Below are 22,616 nucleotides of genomic sequence, written 5' to 3'. Positions count from 1 at the left end.
ATCTGAGGATGAATATATAAGAAAGTTAGAACAGACAAGAAAACCTTGAATCAGCAAAGCAGTGTGAGGTCTCAAAGCAAAATCAGCTGGCAGATAAATGTAAAACAAAACAGGAAGACAACCAAACCTTAAACCAATGCAGCATGAATCTCCAGAAGGAAGTCCAGCAGCTGACAGAAAAACCGCACGGATGATGAGGGTGTGGATCTAGTTCACAGAACTGAAAGCTGAAAACAGGCCAGGCTGGAGCAAAATGCGAAAGAACAATATAAAAATGCAAAACTGTGGCTCCTCAACACATTCTAGGAAATTAAAGATCAGGTGGAAAACATTTATTGAGAGAATCTGAAGAGGTCCATGATGACCTTGGGCGACTCAAAGATTTAGGCAGCAAATATGAAGAAATCAAATCAGTTAACGAGACCCTTAACCACAAGAGTTGTGCTCTTCACAAAAACATCGAGGGGCTCCAAAATGAGCTTCATAAAGGTAAAAACACAGAGGACAGAGATACAAACAATCAAGCAAAAAACCCCACAAAGGTGTCATGTAGATTATTTTTATTCAGTTCTTGTAGATATGTGTGTTTGACTTACAGTGACTGGTACTGCTTAGCTAAAATGAATCCAAGATTTTGAGGGGGGGTTTGTGCTTGGGTTTGCTGATTTTTCAGTCGTGGTACAGCTGTCGTTAAGAGCTTCTTCACCTCAAACTACTTTACAAATTAGAAAGTGAGGAAAGCTACCAGAAAATAGACTACAGGTGAAAATAGATTTACAACAGCAACGTGTTAGCAGCAGTATGTTACACTCTACCGGGACTAAAATCATAAAGATGATAATTAGGCGGTAGAAATATTCATCCAGGTAGCTCCTCAACCAGTTTCTTCCCTGACAAGGGTGGAGCACATGCAGAAGTCTACACATAAGCCACGGCATGTCGGTTGGTGTGTCACACTCTGCCCACAATCCTGTGTGGAGGGAGGGGTGAGGCGTGGTGATGGAGGGGAAATGGGAGAGGACCCTTCAAGTCTCCAGCATTCCATTAGCCATTCTGTGATGTACTGCTCCACTACCTAGATTCTTTCTCTCTCCCACACACACACACACACACACACACACACACACACACACACACACACACACACACACACACACACACACACTGCCTCCTCTCTACACCCTCCCCCATCCTACTGCCTCTCCTCTTCATCCTCCTCCTTCACACACCTCACACCCTCCGTCAGTCACCATCCATCACACAAGACCTCCACAGATGTGCTTGCAAGTAGCACCCACACACACACAGAGCTCACACTCAGTCCTATGGCCACATACACACACAACAACAAGCACCCTACCAAAAGACTCTAGACTCACTCTTTCAATCCTCACAGGCTGGTCCAGACACACACTCCTGCAACAGCTCTCAGCGTAACACTCTCCCTCGTTTTCACTCAAACATAATCTGGACCCTACTCTCGCACATGTACGCACACGCCAAGCCACCATCTCTCTCATCTGTGGCAGTAAGAGGCTCGCAAAGCAAAAACCTCCACGGCTGGAGGGAAACAAACCCAATTAGGACACAATTAGCATCATCAGATCTACCTGTGAGACAGAGCCTCACGCACATGCTGGCACAACAAAGCGGCATACGGGATGGGGCGGAGGAGGTGGGTGTGAGAGGTTTGTGGAGGAAGGAAAAAACCCCCAATGCTCACTCACCCCCTGCTGCCTTTAAAGGCTGCTGCTAATTTCCCCTGCCTTTCTGATCACTGCAGAAAAAGAGCAACACTAATGAGCCTCACTCCTTTAAATGAATCAGTAGTACAGCACACCAGATAACACTACTTCAAGAAAAAAAAGGGTGAAAATGCCAAAACTCTGAAAAGTTGTGTACATAGAAAAGGACACGATGTGTTGTCTAAGTCACGCTGATCAACAAGTTTGAAGCCAAAGACAGAATCAAATGAACGTCTCACCTTTAAATCTCCTGCCATGAACTACTTTAAAGGAGGACTCAACTCTATAAATATTCTCCTGCAGGATCCTGCTCCATGTGTTACATATCCAAACCTGCCTGCAGCAACAAGAATAAGAAAATCCTTTCTCTAGATTCCAAGTACACCTTGTTAACCCTTTTATCCAGGATGCTAACTCCTCTCCAGTGTGAGTGCGGTGCATGAGAGAGAAAGAGGACAGAGTGGTACTGTAATAGTAGTAGAATGAGGCAGGAGGACGAAGCGAATGAGGCAGGAGGGATGCTGGTGGCTCACGTCATGATAGAAGTAATCTGGCGTGCTCCCGATCAGCCAGGGAATCCAGCCACCGGAGGAGAAGAAGAAGACGATGAAGAAGAAAGGAGGAGAGCAGAGGGGAGAGGAGAGGGGAATGAAGGCAGGCAGCAGTGAACGAGTGGAGGATGCGAGCTCCCTCCCTCCCCTCACACTACTGAGTATCTCTCTCTCTCCTACACACACTCCTACCCCCCGCCCTGCTACAGATTGCATTGCACTGATGAAATTTTAATGGTTCTTTTAGGAAGAATAATGAACATGCTAGTCCCTGGAGTTGTGTGTATGTGTGTGTAAAAGGTGGGGGGGGCTTACTACACACACCTACAGAGGCATGCAACAAACGTGCACATGTGCAAAGACACAGTGTGCTTTTCCTCCTTATTCTTCTTCTCTCTTTTTCTCTGTCTCTCTCACACACAGAGCGATCCTGCACAGATTCACTTACCCTCTTCATTCTTTTACACACCACATTCAGAAACACACACACACACACACACATGCACATGCCATCCAGACTTACATTCAACAACATCAAATACTGCTACTGACAGGAAGACACACACACACTCACTCACTTACATAGCAAAGAGAAGATTGGGATGGGGGAGTAGACAGTGAGAGATCCAACCCATCCTTAAAATGCTCTCTTGGTATACACTGTCATCCACACACACACACATATTCACACACAGGCACACACCCCAATGAAGTGGAACAAAGAGCACAGAGGCAGCATGCGGAGGTACCGGGAACTCCACGTCGTGAAGAAAGTGAATCTTTAAAGTGTACTGAGTTTACTGCTGCTGGAGTGTATGTTAGAGCACAGTTAATAAGTCACTAATAAAACAAAAATACCTAAATTGTTAATCAAAAGATTAACAATTACCACAAGAAAATTACGTATGACACATCCATATAAAGGAAGTGCTTCATTTAATTGCTGAAAACTCTACTTTGAAAGCTCAATCACTCTCTGGACTAAATAAATCTTCACAAACTCATTAATTACGAAGGCATTAATATAATTATTAAAAATGTAGAGCTATGGTTAACTTTTTGACTCTCAGGCCAAAGGGACTGGATTAAAAAAGCCAGAATAAATGCTAAATGGCATGCTCTGACACCGATGGATGCATTGTGGGCCAATTGGATTTGAGTATCATGGATGCTTTTAATATAAACAAAGAAGTTACATACTGACCGGCCTTCTGAACCCACATGCTGATTTCAGACAGAGGCTGCGGTTTAATGGTAATGACTTACATGTTAAACAGTCGGAAAAAAGGTTTCCCTAAAGAGTAAAGTTCAGGGGGGAAATGCAGCTATTGTTGTCATCGTGACTGTATGGGAGTGGTGTGCTTGGATTTGTCTCACAATGGCAGCACAAAGCAGTCCGCTGCTTGTCACAGTCAGCAGGTCTTTATAAAACATTTTTTTCTTAGAATTTGGTTGGTGCCTGGAGGGATGTTTTTGAGCTGCATCCCATCTGGTTCAAACCAATAGGACAAAAAGAAAGAAAGAACCCAAACCAACACACGTCTCTGTGATACGGTAATATTTGTTCTTCTGACAAGCACAAAGGCTGAAGACTGAGAAAAAAAACTAAACTGAATTTAATAGGCGTCATTTTCTCTCCCACACTCGTTCTCTGGAAACCACTTGTGCTGAATTAAACAGGATCAACTGGTGGACTTGCCATATAATATGATCTGTACATCTACAGTCAACATCACAGAGATACTCTGACCAAAACGCTAATTACTTCTAGACCTCCGTGTCTATGCCATTCTTCGTCACCTGACTTCCAGAGTAAGATCACCATATCATTCAGAGCATTCCTGCCACTGCTGTGTTCGTCAGGTCCGACTCATTTACTCCCTCCTGAATAAATGGGTCGGACCTCCTCTCTTCTTAAAGCAGAGAGAGAGAGCATGCAATGTGTAAAAAGAAAAGAAGAAGAAGAAATAAGTAATGCTGGGTACGTTATGTTTTGATCACATTTAATGGATGTAATAATGTTTTCATTACTTTAGCATGAGCCTCGTAGACTCCTAGGGTAAAAGAAAGGGAGATAAAGCTTAACAGATGCTTGCTAGCACAGGCTTACTCACTTTATTTGTTTTAAAGTTTGCTAACATCTTAATAGTTTAAATAAGTGTGATTTTCCTCTTTTCTTTTCTAAGAATTTTTACTAAGATTAACTCGTATATGCTATAACAAGAAGCACTAAGAGAGCAAAAACTTCTGCCAAGGCAGCACACTCTCAGGCCAGTATTAGCATTGCATTTTGGTTTTTTTGCTCTTTTAAAATTTGCTTGAAGAATTTTTTAGCGCAGTAAAAATAAAATACATTTTCTGAAAGTTTGACTTTATTTGATCTTGAAGAAGAGGTCAGAGGTCAGAGTAATGTGATATTTAGAATCCATATGCATCACATATGCCTACATGCTGTCAATAGAAACAATCACAGTAGGAAACACAGTTTTCAAAATATCTCTATATAGCGTTATTGTCACTTTGACCATCAGATCAATCCATTGACTTTGAAGGAGAGGTCAGAGGTCAAATGTGACATGATGTTTTAAATCTTTACACTGTATATGTTGTCAACACACATCACACTTTTAAGAATCACACTTTCTAGGTTATACGGCTTTTTGTCTATTTTCAACCATTCACTCATTGAGCTGACCTTATTGACCTCAGTGGCTGTAAGCCACATTTGAATGGATTATTACCATGACCCCACTCTACACTCCTACAAAGCTTTATTAGAGTTCATTCAAAACATTATGAGCAACTGTGTTCACAGAATGAATCTTACGCACGCACACAAACAAAAACATAACATCCTAGGCGGAGGTAATGAGCTGTTTAAAGAATACTACAGTTCAGCATTATTCTCCTTGTAGTACTCAACACAGCTGCTGTAGCACAAGAGTAAATCATTGGACATTTAAAAACATGATGTGTACATGAAAGAACATAAGAAATCCACACAATCCATAAAAAATAACAACCATGAGTCAGGTTGGTATATACACCAGTCTAAAATGCCAGTCCTAGATTCTGTAACACACAAAACTGAATGCACAACAGCCCTCCTGCGCTGTAATCCAACAGGTTACAAGAGCTGAGTTAAGACAGGAGACAGATTAGCGCAACACTACAAAGTGTTGGCCCTACTATGAATCCTGTGGCTCCTTCACTTTTGCACCTTTGCACCACAGATCACCATTCATCACAGGGAGCAGCAGTGCAATAAAAAGAGCTTAAAATAACAAGAAACTAAATGGAATTTGTCACAATTTATCCATTGAGCTCAAAAACACATATGCAATTACCATTTCAGCTTAAACACAGTTTTCTTTGCACATAGAATACAAGAATAAAACGACTGGAAAGCTAGCAGTCTACCACAGTACCAATTCCTCATAACACATGATGTACTGCAGATCCCAGGTGTGACTTTTTCAGCCATATCTACTTTCCTGCAGACTGCTACCTTTTGCAGTTCCCAGCCCCTGCGCAAACCCCCCCAAATCCCATCAGGATTGTAATGCGACATGACCGCAAGTTTACCTGATGCAGAAAGACGTAAGACAATGCTGAGCACAAATAGATTTCAACAATGTTTCTGGAGAAAAACAAGCAATAAACTTTGAATCAACTCTCTTTAGCTGTGGAAACTGTCCTCATATTCCTCATCAACCTGCTGCATCCTACCTCTGCACTCCATTCCTGGAAAAATCCAATTACCTTTGAGGATTATACCCATCTATGCCCCAAAAAACAGAGCTGAAAAAGCAACCCTAATTTAAATGCCCAGCTCTGATGCCATGTTTTGTTCCCCTCCAACGCGCCAATTCCCCGGAGACAAAGTTTTCCCTCAGTGTCACCGAATGGAATGTGCTTCTCAGTCTCACAGACCCGCAAAGCCACTTGAAAGTATTTCTTTTGTTTTTTTCTGAAATGACACGATGCTTGAGAACCGGAGAGACAACAAGTCTGTTGAGTCTTAGAGGATGTTTGAGGTCTGTCAATAATGATGGGAATACCAGTGGGAGACAGCTTGAAAAGCAATTTAGCAGCCCAGCAAGGGGTTTGATGAGAACAGTCGTTATGCGTGACGTGTGAATTGTTCTCTATCCTGGGATACAAAAACAGCAGCTCACAAGGTTAAAGCAGTCTGGAGACTAGGTCGGCTTCACTGCAGCTGCAAGATTTACAATAGTGACACCTGAGCAATAGGGCGACGTCATATGTTAACGTTTGGAGGAAAGCGAAGAATAGGGAGCACAGGGGTGTCAAACATAAGGCCTGTGGACCAAAAACCAGCCCACAATGTAAAGAAGAGCCTACATTTAGGATTTTTAAGTGTATTTTCACAAGTTGTACAGTTGTTTCTACTGATAAAAACATCCCATGGCTATTCATACTAAATCAAAGTCATTCAGTAATAGATCAACAATTAAACCACAGAAAAAAACTTCCTGTTTTTTTCATTACCGTACTAGTTCAAATCATTACTATATTTTGTGGGTTTTCTGTTTGTTTTTTATTTATTAATTTTTTCACGATTTCAGAAAATGGACATTTACTTTGAAATAACCAAAGTTTTCTGTTCCATAATTGCATTTTCTGTAATTTTACATGTTTATTTCTTGCAGTTTATACCTGTAGAATCATGTTTTTTCATTTACTAGAGCAGCAATTTTTTGTAAGTGGAAGTGCTGTTAAATTTGCACTTCTTTTTCTAAAACAAAGATATTTAATTGATTAAATGTAGGTAAACGTCTTTATGCTGATAGAAAAGGGAGTTTCACCGATCATACTGGGCATACAGGCTCCAGTGTTCCTTGTTGTTCCTGTTCCTCTAAGACTGAAAAAAATAGAAGGTTGTATGAAATGTTTTTTTTAGAATATCACAATAAATGTCCATTTTAAATTACAGAAGAACAAAGTCAAATATTCCTCTCACTCACCTTCATAGCATATGAATGGATGCCTAGAAGGTGGGAAATAAGTATAAAAAGTTAATGGGATGCTTTAAAGAGTGATGTAAAGGTTAGGCAAGGTTTAAATGAACTTTAAAATTCAAAACCCCAGATACAGTTCAAAAATATAAATAAATAAATCTTCACTGCAGACCAGACGGACAGCATACCTGGTGAGCAGGATATGATCGATGTGAAAAAAAAAAAAAGAAGCCCAAATCCAATTAACAGGTTGTTACCGAAGTGACCTTTCCCTTCATTATCACTTTCAGGCATCCCCTGGCTTCCCAGTTTAGTGGCCATAATGGAAGACATTTAAAGAGTCGCCAAACTGAAATTGGTTATGGCTGAGCTGAGGTGTGTGTGTTCAAAGATAAGGGTTTCCATAACTAAGAGAAATATATGAGGGTTTTCCTGAAGGAAAATTAACGACATTAGTGTCACAGCACTTCCGCCTCCCTTTTGCTCCCTCTCCGGGTGCCCAGGTGCAGTTTGGTTTTATACTATCTCATTTACGAGGGATCGTAATGGGTGGGTGAGGCTCAAAACAAACAGGAGGCCAATTAAATGTAAGGGCTTCCTGGGCGAGTCGCCAGTAACAGGGCCAACAACTCGTTTCACGTATTCTCAGAGGGGGAACGTTGGATCTGATGTCCTAAATGTTTAGTTAAAAAGATTTTCATATATTTTGAGTTGTGGTGGATAATATGGATATGACACTTTCTTACGGTACACTGAGACGTTCATATAAATCATATTATAATAAGTTTACTTGCAAATCGATTTAGAAGTTATTCATGACTATGGTTGTTAGTTTCAAATGACTGTACATGACCAGAGCATTCTCATTCCCAATGCATAACATGTCACGGCCCGAGGTGCGTCATCCTAACGCGAAAGGTACCCTTCCATGTCCTTATGAAACGCTCCAGATTCTTAAAGCGAATTGAAAGGCTTTCTATGCGCTTTCCTTTTTTGTTGCTTTGCAGCTTTCTATTGCACCCCTAACATTAACCATAACCTTACATTTATAGATTCATTCCAACCCCCTCTTGTGCCTCGGAATGCGTAACATACAGACGGGTTGGGCGCCCAAAAGCATAACATAGATTTGTTGCATAGCGTCGGTATGTTACGTTTTGGGATAAAAACGTGTTGACATGACAGAAACAAATATTGAAAAAATCTAATGAATTGGTGTAAAGAAAACATTACATCTACTATCCTTCAACTATACTGATATTAAATTAATCATCCACAATCTCTAAAGCTTGAGCAAAACGGTCATAAATTGAAGACCTATTGTAGTATATTGTGACAATTACTATCCACTCTGCAATTCTTCTTTACTATTTATTTGCTCAATTTATCACATTGTTTGGTTATGCCTGGTGCAAAATGCCTTCAGAAACTATACAAAAACTTTGCACACATTAGCTAGTTCTAACTACTGTAGCTTAGCTACAAATACCTGCCTTTAAAGGGTTAGCTGAGACCACAATAATGCCAAAAGGAGAGCCAATATCAGGCTTAAAATAAAATCAGTGTGTAAAACTACAGTATAGTGCATTGTTTTAAAATAAGGGAACTTTGCATATGTATATATATTTTTACCAGTTTTTTAACCACACATTGAATTTTACTGTTTACTATTTATGGAAACCTTTGTTAAAATAATGTGCTGGCAGAAAATTATTGGAACATTTTCCATTTTATCACAGAACGTTTTTATAAAATACTTTATTTAAGTAGCCAGAAATCCATCATTTCACTAGGGTTGGGATTTTCTTTCCTAATTAATTTATTTCAGATTTCTCACTGTTTAAGGGGAACTGCTAATTCCCAGTGGGGTCCAAATGGTCGGCCCTCTCACAACTTTGAGGTTAAAGGCTAGAAAAGCAATGTTGACCCCAATATCAGTCAAGGGATACCAATTCAATGGCACTTAATTCTTATGGAAATCTGAAATAGATCGATCTACACAAATAAGTTGTCTTTATGAAATTTTAATTTGCCTTGGAAAAGGGTCAAACAATAATACAGAGCGCAGCAGCAGCAGTCTGCGTGGCTTTTGACAAAGAAGATAAGAATAATGAATAGAAACACATTATCTATCCACCATGGTCTAGTGATGTGTCGGTCGCGAAAGAAACGGCTCTTAGAGCCGAATCTTTGACGTGAACGATGCGAGCCGGCTCCTTATCGCAAGTTGTGTTTTTTTGTTTTTATTTTTCTCACCCTCTCTCTCGCACTTTTTTCCACTTCACTCCGTACGCGAGCCTTGTGCTTTGAGCTGGGAAGAGGGGGGAGGGGCGGTAGTTACACTCTCAGTAGCACAGGAACAGAGTGGGAGGGAAAGAGAGAAAGAGAGCCAGGGACAACAACGTCACATTAGAAATGTATAGTAATCATCTATTTTCAGTTACAGATGATAAAGGATTCAGAAAGTTTATTCATGCAGGTCCATATGACAGAGAATGTGCATCTTCTTTTTGTTTTCATATTTTAATTTATATTTAATTGTGTTGTGGTTTGCAGTGTTTTGTGTTGTTTCACTTTAAATTTGTAAAAAGAAAAAGCTGAAAATTTAAATAGTTAAAAGTTGAAATGTGAATAGTTGGTTTTTGTATTATATGATTTATTTATTACATTTTATGTGGAGTGAATAAATAATAGTATATTTACGGTGGCCCCTAGAGACAAAGCACATACAAACTCAAAACACGTACAAAACACAACAGAAGTACTCCAGGATGCTAGGGGGCAGTGTTGAGCTTTGGTTACCTAGTGGCTACACAAACTAGCAAGTACCAAGGACCGGCTTTTGGTGTGTGGTAGTAACAGGTAAATTAACTTTTATTTTAAATAATTTGAATATATATGAGTGCTTGTGTATAAATACACAAACAATACACATATGCTTTCAATTGTGTAATTTAAGTGATCTAGGTAGCTCTGGTTTGGAAGTTCAGTTAATGCTAGAAATGTGTTTTGGAATTTGTACGTGCTTTTTGGAGTTTCTACGTATTTTGTCTCTAGGGGTCACCGCATATATTTATATATAAACATATATAAATAAAACTTTTTTTTTACATTAGTAATTCCTTTTGTGCATTATTTTATATTATTGTTAATTATAAATTAATTAAAGCACCAAAACAACCTGAAGAGCCGGTTCGGAGCCGAAAGAGCCGGCTCTTTTTAGTGAGCCGAGCCGAAAGAGCAGGTTCTCTAAAAACAGCCAGAAATCCCATCACTACCATGGTCGCAGAATACAGTCAGAACATTCTATGCTAAAGATAAGCTTAACACACAGACAACAGCCGAATATTACAATTTTCCATCACAACATATAACTCCAAAGTTGTTCGTGTTGACTAGATATACAGGTGTCCAGCTAAACTCTATCCTAAAACAGCAAGCAGCATTAGAAACATGGTTATCGCATTGCCTCCAAATCTCCTCCTTGGCTAAATGACAGTATTTGTTGTCTAAAACGTGATTGTCGTAAAGCGGAGCGCAGGTGGAGGAAAACTCATCTTAAGGACCTTTTAGCTTCTTTTAATAATGCGATCAGAGATGCGAGGGCTGCCCATTTCTCACACTTGGTTACAAAGAGTAGAGGCAATCCTAAGGCGCTATTCAACACCATTAGTGACATTGTTACTCTGCCTGCGGCCCCTATTTTTTCTAACGAGGACTGTGAAAATTTTCTCTCTTTTCTGCTTGCAAGAATTCATAACGTGAGAATGAGTTTTACACACTCACCTGTTATCTCAATCTCTACCCCATCTCGGCCCATTATCTTGGATACTTTCTCTCCTGTTTCACTACCTGAGCTGGTAAAACTAGTGAATTCAGTAAAAGCATCCTCCTGTTCACTTGACATTGTACCTGCATCATTATTCAAAAATGTCTTCCAGTCTATTGGCCCATGTGTGCTCACTTTAATCAACTCTTCACTGGCATCTGGTATAGTTCCGGTTTATTTTAAAAACGTTGCTATTCTCCCACTTTTAAAAAAACCTCAGCTTGACTCCTCTCTTTGGAGCAGCTACAGACCTATCTCTTAGTTACCGTTAATTGCTAAGCTTCTAGAAAAGGTTGTGGCTAAGCAACTTATGGCAGCTCTAGATAAACATGGCCTTTACGATAAGTTTCAGTCCGGTTTTTGTCGATTTCACTCCACGGAGACCGCTCTTCTTAGGGTCTCAAGTGATATCTTGATGAATAATGATGCAGGAAAATGCTCTGTTCTACTCATGTTGGACCTCACATCAGCTTTCGACACAGTTGACCATCACATCCTCGTTGAAAGGCTGAAAAATTGGGTTGGTGTATCTGGAACTGCATTAGAGTGGTTCTCCTCTTATCTACATCACCGATCCTTTTCTGTGGCAGTCTCCGATTTTAGGTCATCCTCTACCTCCCTTACTTATGGTGTCCCTCAAGGGTCAGTTTTGGGGCCTTTATTGTTTTTAATATAGCTTCTCCCCCTCCAGCATATAATGGGCTCTTCTGAGGACATTTCTTATCACTGTTATGCTGATGATATTCAGTTGTACGTTTCTTTTATGCCCGAGGATTTATCTAGGCTTCAGCGTCTGAATGATTGCTTAGATTTGATCTAACGTTGGATGGCTGCAAATTTCCTCCAACTCAACGAGGGGAAAACCGAAGTCCTCGTATGCGCTCCTGATAGATTTTTATCGCAGATAGTGAAAGCCCTTGGTCCTCTCTCACTCTATGTTAAATCCTCAATCAGGAATTTAGGTGTCACCTTTGACTCGAGTCTCACATTGGACGGGCATGTGAAATCTCTGATTCGGTCTTGTTTCTATCATTTAAGAAATGTGGCTAAGCTAAGCCCGATGTTATGTCGCTCTGAACTGGAGATTGCTATACGTGCATTTATTTTGTCACGCTTGGATTATTGTAATTCGCTGTTTATGTGTCTAAGCAAAGGTTCTCTGGATCGTCTGCAGGTTGTGCAAAACGCTGCAGCGAGGCTTTTGACAAAATCCTCCAAGTACTCTCATGTGACACCGTTATTATCTCAGTTACACTGGCTTCCTGTTGAATTTAGAGTCAATTTTAAGATCCTGGTCTTGACCTACAGAGCTGTGCACGGACTGGCACCTGCCTACATCTTTGATCTGCTACAGCCCGATGTCCCCAGCAGGTCTTTGAGGTCATCTGATCAGGGCTTACTTGCTTTAAAAAATACTAAGAGGAGGACTAAGGGTGACAGAGCTTTTGCCACTGTGGCCCCGAGACTGTGGAACTCTCTCCCCCAAACATTAAGAACTGTGGACTCAGCAGCTGTTTTTAAAAAACAACTCAAAACTCACTTTTTTAAAACTGCTTTTGGTTAATTTTTTGCCTGTTTTATTTTCTCTTTTTAAATCTTTTTATGGCTTGTAATCTTATGTGCAGCACTTTGTGATTCTGTCTTGAAAGGTGCTATATAAATAAAATTTTATTTATTTATTTATTGAGGTTCCTGCTTTATTTTTAAATGACTCACCTTGATTTACTCTTGTTCATTCCACCCTTTTACTTTCTGACATACATGTATCTAACTCACCCCACGACATGCACCAAGTTACAGGTTTGCTTTACCATCAAGCTTCTTAGCCAGCCTTTCAGTGTATATTCTTTCTGTTCTAATTTGACTTTTCGCCTGTTTTATGGCTCTTGCTTTGCCCTTCCCATTGTGGGCTGACTCTGTCTAACGAGGCCTGCCACACACCCTGTACTATATAACACTATTTATGAAAGGAAGAGGAATTACAACCTTTCCTTTGCTAAAGTTTTGGAAAGGAGCTTTTCAAAAAACAAATGGCAACTAATTCACAGTGACTTTTTCTGTGATTATCAATGAAACTGCAAATGTGGAGGAGAGGAAAAAAGCATCTTTATTAGAATAATAAAACCTTTACAACAAGCACAAAATGGCTTAATAGCTTGCTGGATATATTATTCAGGTCTCTGTACATTTTTGCTCGGGTGGAGTCAAGATGCCCCATATGGCTTTGGCATAAAACAGGTAGCATCATAACTCCAGGGCAATTTAGCACAGCACTGTAGATAAACAGAGAACGGTATACTGCCTGGAAAACGACAGGCACTGGCATCTTCATAGCCTTCCATTAAGACTCATCTGGGTGGAAAAGCCGCCGAGGACAGATTTCATCCTCCAACAGTCTCCAGGTTAACGTCGATATTAGATTTCATGGATGAAACAGATGCCACGCAAACCCAAATGTGCGTGCAAGTGTGTGTGCACTCATGTCATTTGGTATTCAGAACGCAGTACACCCACCACAGGCTTGTCACTGAGATCCCTCTGGAATAGGCAACTGAAACTAGAGCAACTTGGGAAATTCTTTGAAATTCCACTTTAATCTATCCAGTCTTGACATGAAATTACACCTGCAATTTTATGCACAGCATGGATTTCCTCCTTTAAAGGAGGCATGCTATGCTATGTTTTTTTTAACCTGAACTATTGACAATAAGCAGTTTACAACAATGTACTCAGTAGTTTTGGAGCTCCTCCTTCTGATTAGCCTCATACTGTAGAGATGTGTCGGTCGTGAACGAAATGGCTCTTAGAGCCGGGTCTTTGAAGTGAACGATGCGAGCCGGCTCCTTATCGCAAGCCGTGTTTTTTCTTTTTCTTTCTCTCACCCTCTCTGTCTCGCACTTTTTCCCGCTTCACTCCGCACGCGAGCCTTGTGCTTTGCGCTGGGCAGAGGAGGAGGGGGGTAGTTACACTCAGTAGCACAGGAACAGAGCGGGAGGGAGAGAGAGAGAGAAAGAGAGCCAGGGACAACAACGTCACATTAGAAAGGTATAGTAATCATCCACAATTATTTTCATTTGCGGATGATAAAGGATTCAGAAAGTTTATTCATGCAGGCCCATATGACAGAGAATGTGCATCTTCTTTTTGTTTTCATATTTTAATTTATATTTAATTGTGTTGTGGTTTGCAGTGTTTTGTGTTGTTTCACTTTAAATTTGTTTAAAAGGAAAAAGCTGAAAATTTAAATAGTTAAAAGTTGAAATGTAAATAGTTGGTTTTTGTATTATATGATTTATTTATTACATTTTATGTGGAGTGAATAAATAATAGTATATTTAAGGTGGACCCTAGAGACAAAGCACGTACAGACTCTAAAACAAGTACAAAACACAACAGAAGTGCTCCAGGATGCTAGGCGCAGTGTTGAGCTTTTGTTACCTAGTGGCTACGACCGGATTTGGTGTGTGGTAGTAAAGGGTAAATTATTAAATTATTAAATTATTTGAATGTATATGAGTGCTTGTGTATAAATAGACAAACCATACACATGTGCTTTCAATTGTGTAATTTAAGTGATCTAGTAGCTCTGGTTTGGAAGTTCAGTTAACGCTAGAAATGTGTTTTGGAGTTTGTACGTGTTTTGTCTCTAGGGGCCACCATATATATTTATATATAAACATATATAAATAAAACCACTTTTTTACATTAGTAATTCCTTTTGTGCATAATTTTATATTATTGTTAATAATAAATTAATTAAAGCAACAAAACAACCTGAAGAGCCGGTTCGGAGCCGAAAGAGCCGGCTCTTTTTAGTGAGCCGAGCCGAAAGAGCCGGATCAATAGAAATAGCCGGAAATCCCATCACTGTCATACTGACAGTACAAAATGCTGTCCTGGGAATGATTTTTGCAGACTGTGCAACCAGAGAGCGCCATCGCCCCCTGAAGCTGTCCATCCTTTTCGAATGAGAACATGGCAGGGATATGACTAACCTCTAGTGTTAGTCATATCATTAACATGCTTTGCCAAGGCCCCAGCTGTTTTCTGGGCAAGCATGAACATCCAGAAGGGCTCTCTGGGGGCACTAAGGCTGAGAGTGACAGCCTCTCTGAACATCCTGTCTGGTCGAGTGGATGTTCCCTGTATCACGTGGGGAATTCAGGACACTTTTTAATTTACTGCTGAACAAAATTTGTAAATATAATTAGTGTTTTATTTTATTTAATAAGAGAACAGCTTAACTTTGTAGAGCAACATTGTCTCCAACTGCAAACTTTAAAAAACATTTTTTATTCATTACTTTATCCTGATGTTCCCAGACCTGTGCAGGGTTTGGAGCCACTTTGCTACTGTGATGAAGACAGGCCACAGATGGGCAGAATAGAGCGCTAACCAAGCACATTAATAACTGCATCATGGCTCACACGATGAAGGTCAGTCATCCTGAGCAGAGCTAGGCGGGCAAGACTGACAGATGTGCTCAAAGCTGCCCATCACTCCCACCTAATTCTCAGCCCTGCCTCCCAGTTGTGCTGTTACATTTCATCTTCTCCCTGTCCTTGGTGACACTTGTGAGCATACACTGAGGTCGAGACCAGGGGTGTGTGATGAAATTAGCCTCTTGAGGACGATGGATTACTCCTTTTACTGTCACCAGTGTGGGGCTAGGGGTTGGCAGCAGGTTAGTGAATTACATAAAGGTGAATCCTATTACGTAAATCAAGTAAATCAAAATTTCCAGCTCAAAAATGCACGGCGTCATAAAGTGGTGCAAGAAAAAGTTTAACGTCAAAATTAATATGAAAAAAAACTAACAGACCAGAAACAAATAACCAAGCAAGTGGAGGACAAGGATCACCTGATCCCCCTCCCCCAACAGGAAAAACTCAATTTACTTTCCTCACTTCAGTTTTTACAATAACATTCATATCATCCCACATTCGTGAGATAGTGCAAAGAAATTCACCAAGCAAGGAAGTCATTTTAATGAATGATAAATTACATTCAGCTAATATAAGATTCACTTTATTCATCCTCAGGGACTGGGAAATTCTTGAATGTGCAAACATCTAAAAATGTTGTGTGTATTTGTGCAGGCTCAAGGACAGATTCATTTCTAATGCCTCACATGTTTTGAAGGCAACAGGAACAAGATTATTGTTCTCGTTGGCTGCTGGACAAAGTGGCAACGTTTTTGTGCCGACACATATTTGACACCCAAGGCGTGCTCCGAAATCAAGCCTCTTCACTGAGATTGTTCATCCTATGCTTTTTCACATCTCTTTTGGCAACAGATGTGTGTTTTCCACGGCATCAGCAAGAACATCATCTGAAGAGGAGACAGCTTGGCAAGACAAGCGTTAATGATGTGAGAAGTTGATCTTGTAAGTCCTGCTATGTATAGGTTTTGCGTTTCTTAACCCCTTAAACCCCTTTTACTTATTCACTAATTATTATTATTGTTATTATTAGTAGTATTTTTAAAAATGAAAAACGGACGGATGGAGACTTCAAGTGTTAAGTGAGAAGTTTAAAAGTCGTAAATATAGCTTATTTTTTCAGACTTTTGTCACATTAGCGATATGTGGTGTCATGGTTTCACTGTATGCAATGACTCTGTCACGGTCCTCCAATCCTCACTGGTCAAGCTGCCATTTTGTGTTGTTTTGGTCCTGTTGTCCGCTTCCTGTTCCTCCTGTGTGCGTGTGTATCCCATAGTGATGTGTCGGTCGCGAACGAAATGGCTCTTAGAGCCGGGTCTTTGACGTGAACGACGCGGTGGTTTTTTTTCTTTTTCTCACCCTCTCTCTCTCGCACTTTTTTCCCGCTTCACTCCGCATGTGAGCCTTGTGGCGTTATTTTTGTGCCACTATTCTGAGCACACGTAAAAAATAATTGAGCGCACGTAAAAAAAGTTTGCAGGTGCAAGTGTAGCATTTTGAGGAGAAATTTATTTTGAGCGAAGAAAAGCTGAATTTGAGTGAACAAAATTCATTTCTGCGTGCCGAAAATGTATTTCAGTGTTTGCTATTATCCACACACACACAACAGCAGCCCCTCTCGCTCAGTTTTTGCATTTGCGCTCGCTCACAACGTGTTGCTCGCGCTCTCAATATTTCTGCCCATGCTTTCCCACCCCAAAGTCAGCCACACCTGCCGACAATCATACTCACCTGCTGCTGCTGATTCTCGTCACAGGCGCATGATTTAAGAGCATGGCTGAGCATCACTCAACGCTGGATGGTTGAGTGACCTTGTCAGTGGAACACCAGCTTGTGAAGGTGAATGGGTCCTTGCCTTCATTTTGGAGAGAAGCTCCAACTATTGGGTCTTGTTTTGCCAGGAGTTCAAATGGTGCAAATGGAGCAGCACTTTTAACAGACCATTCTCATTCCGAATGCGTAACATACCGACGATTTGTCCCATAGGAACGTGAAAGGTAACCTTCCATGTCCCTGTGATATGCACCAGACTGGGGATGGAATCCAATGCAAAGACGCTCCCAGCGGTAACACACGTTCCAGCCCTGTATTCCAGCCCTAACCCTAACCATAACCTTATCCCTAACATTAACCACACTCTTAATCGTATTAGGTAGTGTTTTCCAAAGCGATTAATGATGGGAAAGTAAAAGAAATGTACATGTGTAGATTGATTCCAAACGGTCGTCATGTTTCTGAACACGTAACATACCGACGATTTGTCACATGGCGTCATATGTTACGCTTTGGCATGATGAGCACCATGGATGAAGGGAGAAAGTCACTGCACGGGGGTTGGGAAATCATCACGGAGGAGATCACATTAATTGGAACTGTTTGCACATCGAAGATTGTTTCACTCGCTGGGCCCACGTCCTCATTTGAGGTTTGACAGCGTGAAGAAGTGAAGGAACTGAAAAGGGGAGGGAAGGTGGGGCACGTAACAACTTGTAAAACTGGGGGATGATATATAAATAAGAGCTGGAAGGAGCGTTTTTGAAGGCACTCCTGAAATTCAGATACTTTATCTCCAACTTTCCTCACTGTCGCTTCTCAGGAAGTCCTGCATTTGGATCCTGTTATTCTCTCAAACTTGACAGAACTAGTGTAACAGGCGATCAATGCTACGGTTTGTTGTAGAAGAGAGAGAAAGAAAAGGAGAGTAAAAAAATGTCCAAAGATAAGGTTTGCCATCATAAACACATCACAGCTTTAACTTGACTGGCGTGTCACAGAGCTGCAGTCCATTCAATCTGACCAATTTTACCTCAGACAAAGAAACTATTCTCACTTGTATTTTAGTTGAAGAAATAATGTTATTGCTTTCTAAAAAATAATTAGTTTTGCATTAGATTCACTGTATGTCTAATAATGAAACCACAGACGCTGCATAATGCGAGGCCCACAGTGCACATTTATACCTGAGCCTCGCAGCTAAGCGACTGCACAGAGGATTTCCGCTGGCTGTTTGTGGATGCGTTGTGAGCTCGAGCTGCTAGGCAACAGTGCTGGAATGGTTACTTTTTTATGCCTTTTTCATGAGAGTAAATGCTACACTAGTAGATGAAATACATTAAACCGGCTTATATGGCAGTGAATACTGTCCTGTTTTACTCACTGCAAGTACAACTCATCTAGGTTTCAATGAAAGCGACGACAATAAGCATTACAGGAATCAATTGCATAGTGTGCTAATGCAAGCAAAGATAGGATTAAAGAAAGAAGAATGAGATGAAAGAGGTACAAAAATGCAAAGAAATAGGATTAAGGGGCATTTTGCAAGCAGGTAAAAGGGGTGATTTGTCTTCTTGTACTCAGCACAATAGTACACAGCGTTAGGACGTTTGATTCATGGGTAAAGGGGGATGTTGGGTCGCTGTGAGGACCGCTACAGTAAGATCAACTCCCATTGTAACCTCCTACTCATCCTCTCTAATGACCTTGATGCCACCATTATGCATGGAGAATACAACTATTCTTTTGTATAAAAATATACAAATGCAGTAAATTGGCTCTCTTGGTGAGCAATTGTTCAGTGGAAAGTAAAGTTAACCTAATGTGACACTGAAGTAGTGGAAGTCATAGTACTCGTGTTAATTCCCTCAGTGACAGTGTAAAACATTAGCAAAGACGTTAAATTATGGCCCAGATTATGCACTCCTTTTAGTTAATGAGGAGGAAAATGGAAAACTGCCTGTGCTATAAAGAGATTGTTTTTACAGTTAAGTGATAATGAAAGCTGGGTTGGGTTACATAGCAGAGTTACTTTGCTGAATGCAACCGAACGCAATGGGGGGAAAAAAGCAAGCAATTTGCTCTAAGACCAAATTAAGACATGATCTGAAAACTTGCCATTAACGACAGGGGGATGAAACTGCTGGTTAATTAACCTGGTGTTGGAACACAAGGTAAAATCACAAAAAAGGGACACAACTAATTACACGCAAACTATCATTTACGTAATACAGGGAGGTTTTTTGGTTTTTTTTTTTTAGTTTTCCCCCAGAGCCACATGGAAACAACAATAAATAAAGAGAGCTAATAAAAGCTACATTAAGAGGATTAGAGCCATTATGAATAATTTAAGACGCCGCTTAAATACCTTCTGGTGAAAGAGATCTTTCGGGCCTTTCTTTGAGCCACTGAGGAACATGCTGCTCCCAGCATCACTGAACCTTAATTTGTTTGTGTGTATTTGCAAAGTCACCAAATCTCTGCACGTTCTTCACACTGGATTTGACCTCTGGCCTCAGACCACACATGCAAATATTCAATTAATGTCTATTTAGACGTGACTTACACTCAGACTGCTCCTGTGCTTGCAGTGGAAGCAATAACTGGTGACATTCCTTATGAGCCGTGTTATTGGCATGCTGTAATTTACACGTTGTTGTGTAATAAAACAATTTTAAATCAATGTTTCCTGTCAAATGCAGAATGTATTAGGTGTGTGACAGACCACATAATGCAAACTGAGATTGCTGTAATCGCAAAATGAGCTGTTTCGGAACAATCAATCACCCCCCAGGTTTATTTTGTTACAGCGATCGCAGTATAATGAGAGTTTAGCTACTGTTAAAATCCTCCCTTTAGTATTTAATCTGTCTGCACACAATGACATTACAGCCCAGTCTTTCCTTTAATGTTCTACAACAAGCAACAATAAAATCATCTTATCCACTATGAGTGCATTTGGCTTGCCTCAAATCAACCACAAGCATTAACTCCAAAGTCACATGAATTGCATTAGGCTGACATACACGACACGTGGATCCATTTCAATTTGGGCCCCAAGGCCCTTTGACATCTTTTATCGTCAACACAGTGAGCCGCTTGTCGTGAGAGATTGTGAAGCATTATCACACTGGATGTCAAGCAAGACACAACAGCCAGTCAACAGAGGAGAGGCTGTGTGGAAGGCAGGCTGGACTGAGGAAAATTAGATGAGCAGCTTGTTGTCCCTCACTCAAAGATGAAATGAGAAAACTGTATAAGTCTATGCCAGATTTCTATTTCGTCTTTGAGACGTTTTTTTCTAGGATCTCAAATGTCATAATATTGAGGATAATGGTCACAGTGCTGTAATGTAGCCCTAGCACTACTGAAAGCAATGGCATCTTGCACAGATATTCATGGTCTCTAGACACGAATTCTAATGTCTCTGATGAAAACCTGGCTTTTCATCTACTATCAGTAGGCCAAGTGTAAAATACCTTAACATCAACCCAGTGCAAAGGTCTTTTTTGGTGCTTTTCTGATATCTTGCAGTGAGGAAATAAAACCTGTCCTCAACAGAGATACTGCCTTAAAATCTGGTAAACCAATATGCACCACAAACAGGGCAATACAAAAACATCTGTAAAACCTATCCTCAAGTTAAAAATAGAGGTTCATGACGACATATCTGCACAACCCATTCTCAACCCCATCAGCACACTCTGATACATTGAATAAAATCGTGAGTTTGGTAAACATAACATTCTGAATTTTTTTTAAAGGATATGAACTGCTAACATTAGCTGTAGTGTAATTTGGTTGCAACTCTGCTGTGAATGTAACTGCAGACTTTGACCATAGAGTCAGATGACTGGCTTTCACAGAACCAAATCCTTTAACTATTAATTTAGAAACCCAGAAGCCCAATGCTGCTGACATGACGCAAGACAGATTCTGATGTTTTCCACGTGCTATTATCCCCCACTAATAAAGCAGCAGCAGCAGGAGCTGGAGCACAACCTAGCACAGAGAAATCAATATTCCAAAGTGAAAACATATTTGGGTCAAATGGGAGAGTGGGACCCAAAAATAATTTAGGTGAAACAAAACAGGCAGCTCTTGTACACAAAGACTGCTTTACCTTACCTAATCTAAAATAAAATACAAAGTGAGCATCCATAAAAGCCTTTCCTGGTTAGTGTAAACAACCAATAATAGCAGCAACAAGGAAAAATGTTTCCTTGTTTTGCTTATTTTGTTTTGCTTATTTTTAATGCTGACATTAAAAATAAGACGTGCATCCCAGTGTCACATGGAGCAGCACCTAATGTGTGTCAGTCTTACTGTCACACAAAATGAGCAGCCCAAGGGTTGTTTGGTGCGAATTAAATTCCAATGAAGGGTGAATTCACATTCTAAAAAAGAAATCTAATTAAATTGCCATGCATAGTCATGTATCTTAAATTACACGCCAGCACCATGCAAATGTGGAAAAACTAACACCAGATGCAGACTTAGAGCGCGTGGCTGATGGGGTTTCTGAAGGAGGCAGAAACGCAAACACACACATGCCTATGTGGGACGACATTAAAGCAAAGAAAAAAAAATCCTGAAACATAATTTTATTATCATGCCTGTGCCTTTGATTGCAACAAGTTCATGTTTTTTTGTGCAAATTACTGTAATCCCCAAACCCTACACCTGCCTAGATGAAAACAACTCTGCTAAATCGAATCTGTCTGGCATTTGACAACAACATGGTCTATTTCACCACAAAGCAAGTGATTAAATTCCCCTTGACCCCAGTATGGAAGAGGATCAAGGCAACAAGAAGAGGAGCGTTTCAAGAGGTAAACCCGTGTCATTCAGAACCTGTGAACTCGTTGATGTGCGGGATCGTGGCTAATACTGAATCGAATTACAAGAGGTCCCCTGCACACACAGCTTTGATGTTGAGGGAGGTAGGTCAGCAGCAGGGTGAAGGTAAGAACGGACAAAGAAAGGTGGAGGACCACTAAGAAGGGGGAGGATGGGTGTTTAACTCAGACATAGGTGCTGAGCCTTTACATCTGATTCACAGAGGAGATGTGTACAGACACCTAAAATTAATGTCTGTAGACACGGGTTTTCAACAAGAGGGAGACATGGTTGGGAAAAGAGGACAATCGCTCTGGCAAAGCAAAATGTAATAGCAGACATTATGAGACTATTCCAACTGTTTTTTTTTCCTCTGAGCCACTGGAGAGACTTGACATTTCACTCCTAATTCACTTATATTCACACTTAATCACACTTACAAATTAATCAGA

At 40.4% G+C, this 22,616-nt stretch overlaps 1 protein-coding gene across 2 annotated transcripts in view; it reads right to left on the bottom strand.

Annotated features, from left to right (window-relative positions):
- Window positions 1–22,616, bottom strand: part of nav3 (neuron navigator 3) — a 408,804-nt gene that overhangs the window by 294,155 nt on the left and 92,033 nt on the right. The window contains exon 1 of one of the 2 annotated variants that reach the window (XM_076876163.1): window positions 1,985–2,334. The exons of the other annotated variant lie outside the window; for it this stretch is intronic. The gene's annotated coding sequence lies outside the window, so the exon portion shown is untranslated. Of the gene's footprint in view, window positions 1–1,984; window positions 2,335–22,616 lie in introns of those variants that run through there. 2 annotated transcript variants of the gene reach the window in all.

This window comes from Maylandia zebra, linkage group LG17 (genome assembly GCF_041146795.1).
Source record: "Maylandia zebra isolate NMK-2024a linkage group LG17, Mzebra_GT3a, whole genome shotgun sequence".
Classification (NCBI taxonomy): Eukaryota; Metazoa; Chordata; class Actinopteri; order Cichliformes; family Cichlidae; genus Maylandia; species Maylandia zebra.
This window is presented reverse-complemented; position numbering and strand designations above follow the sequence as displayed.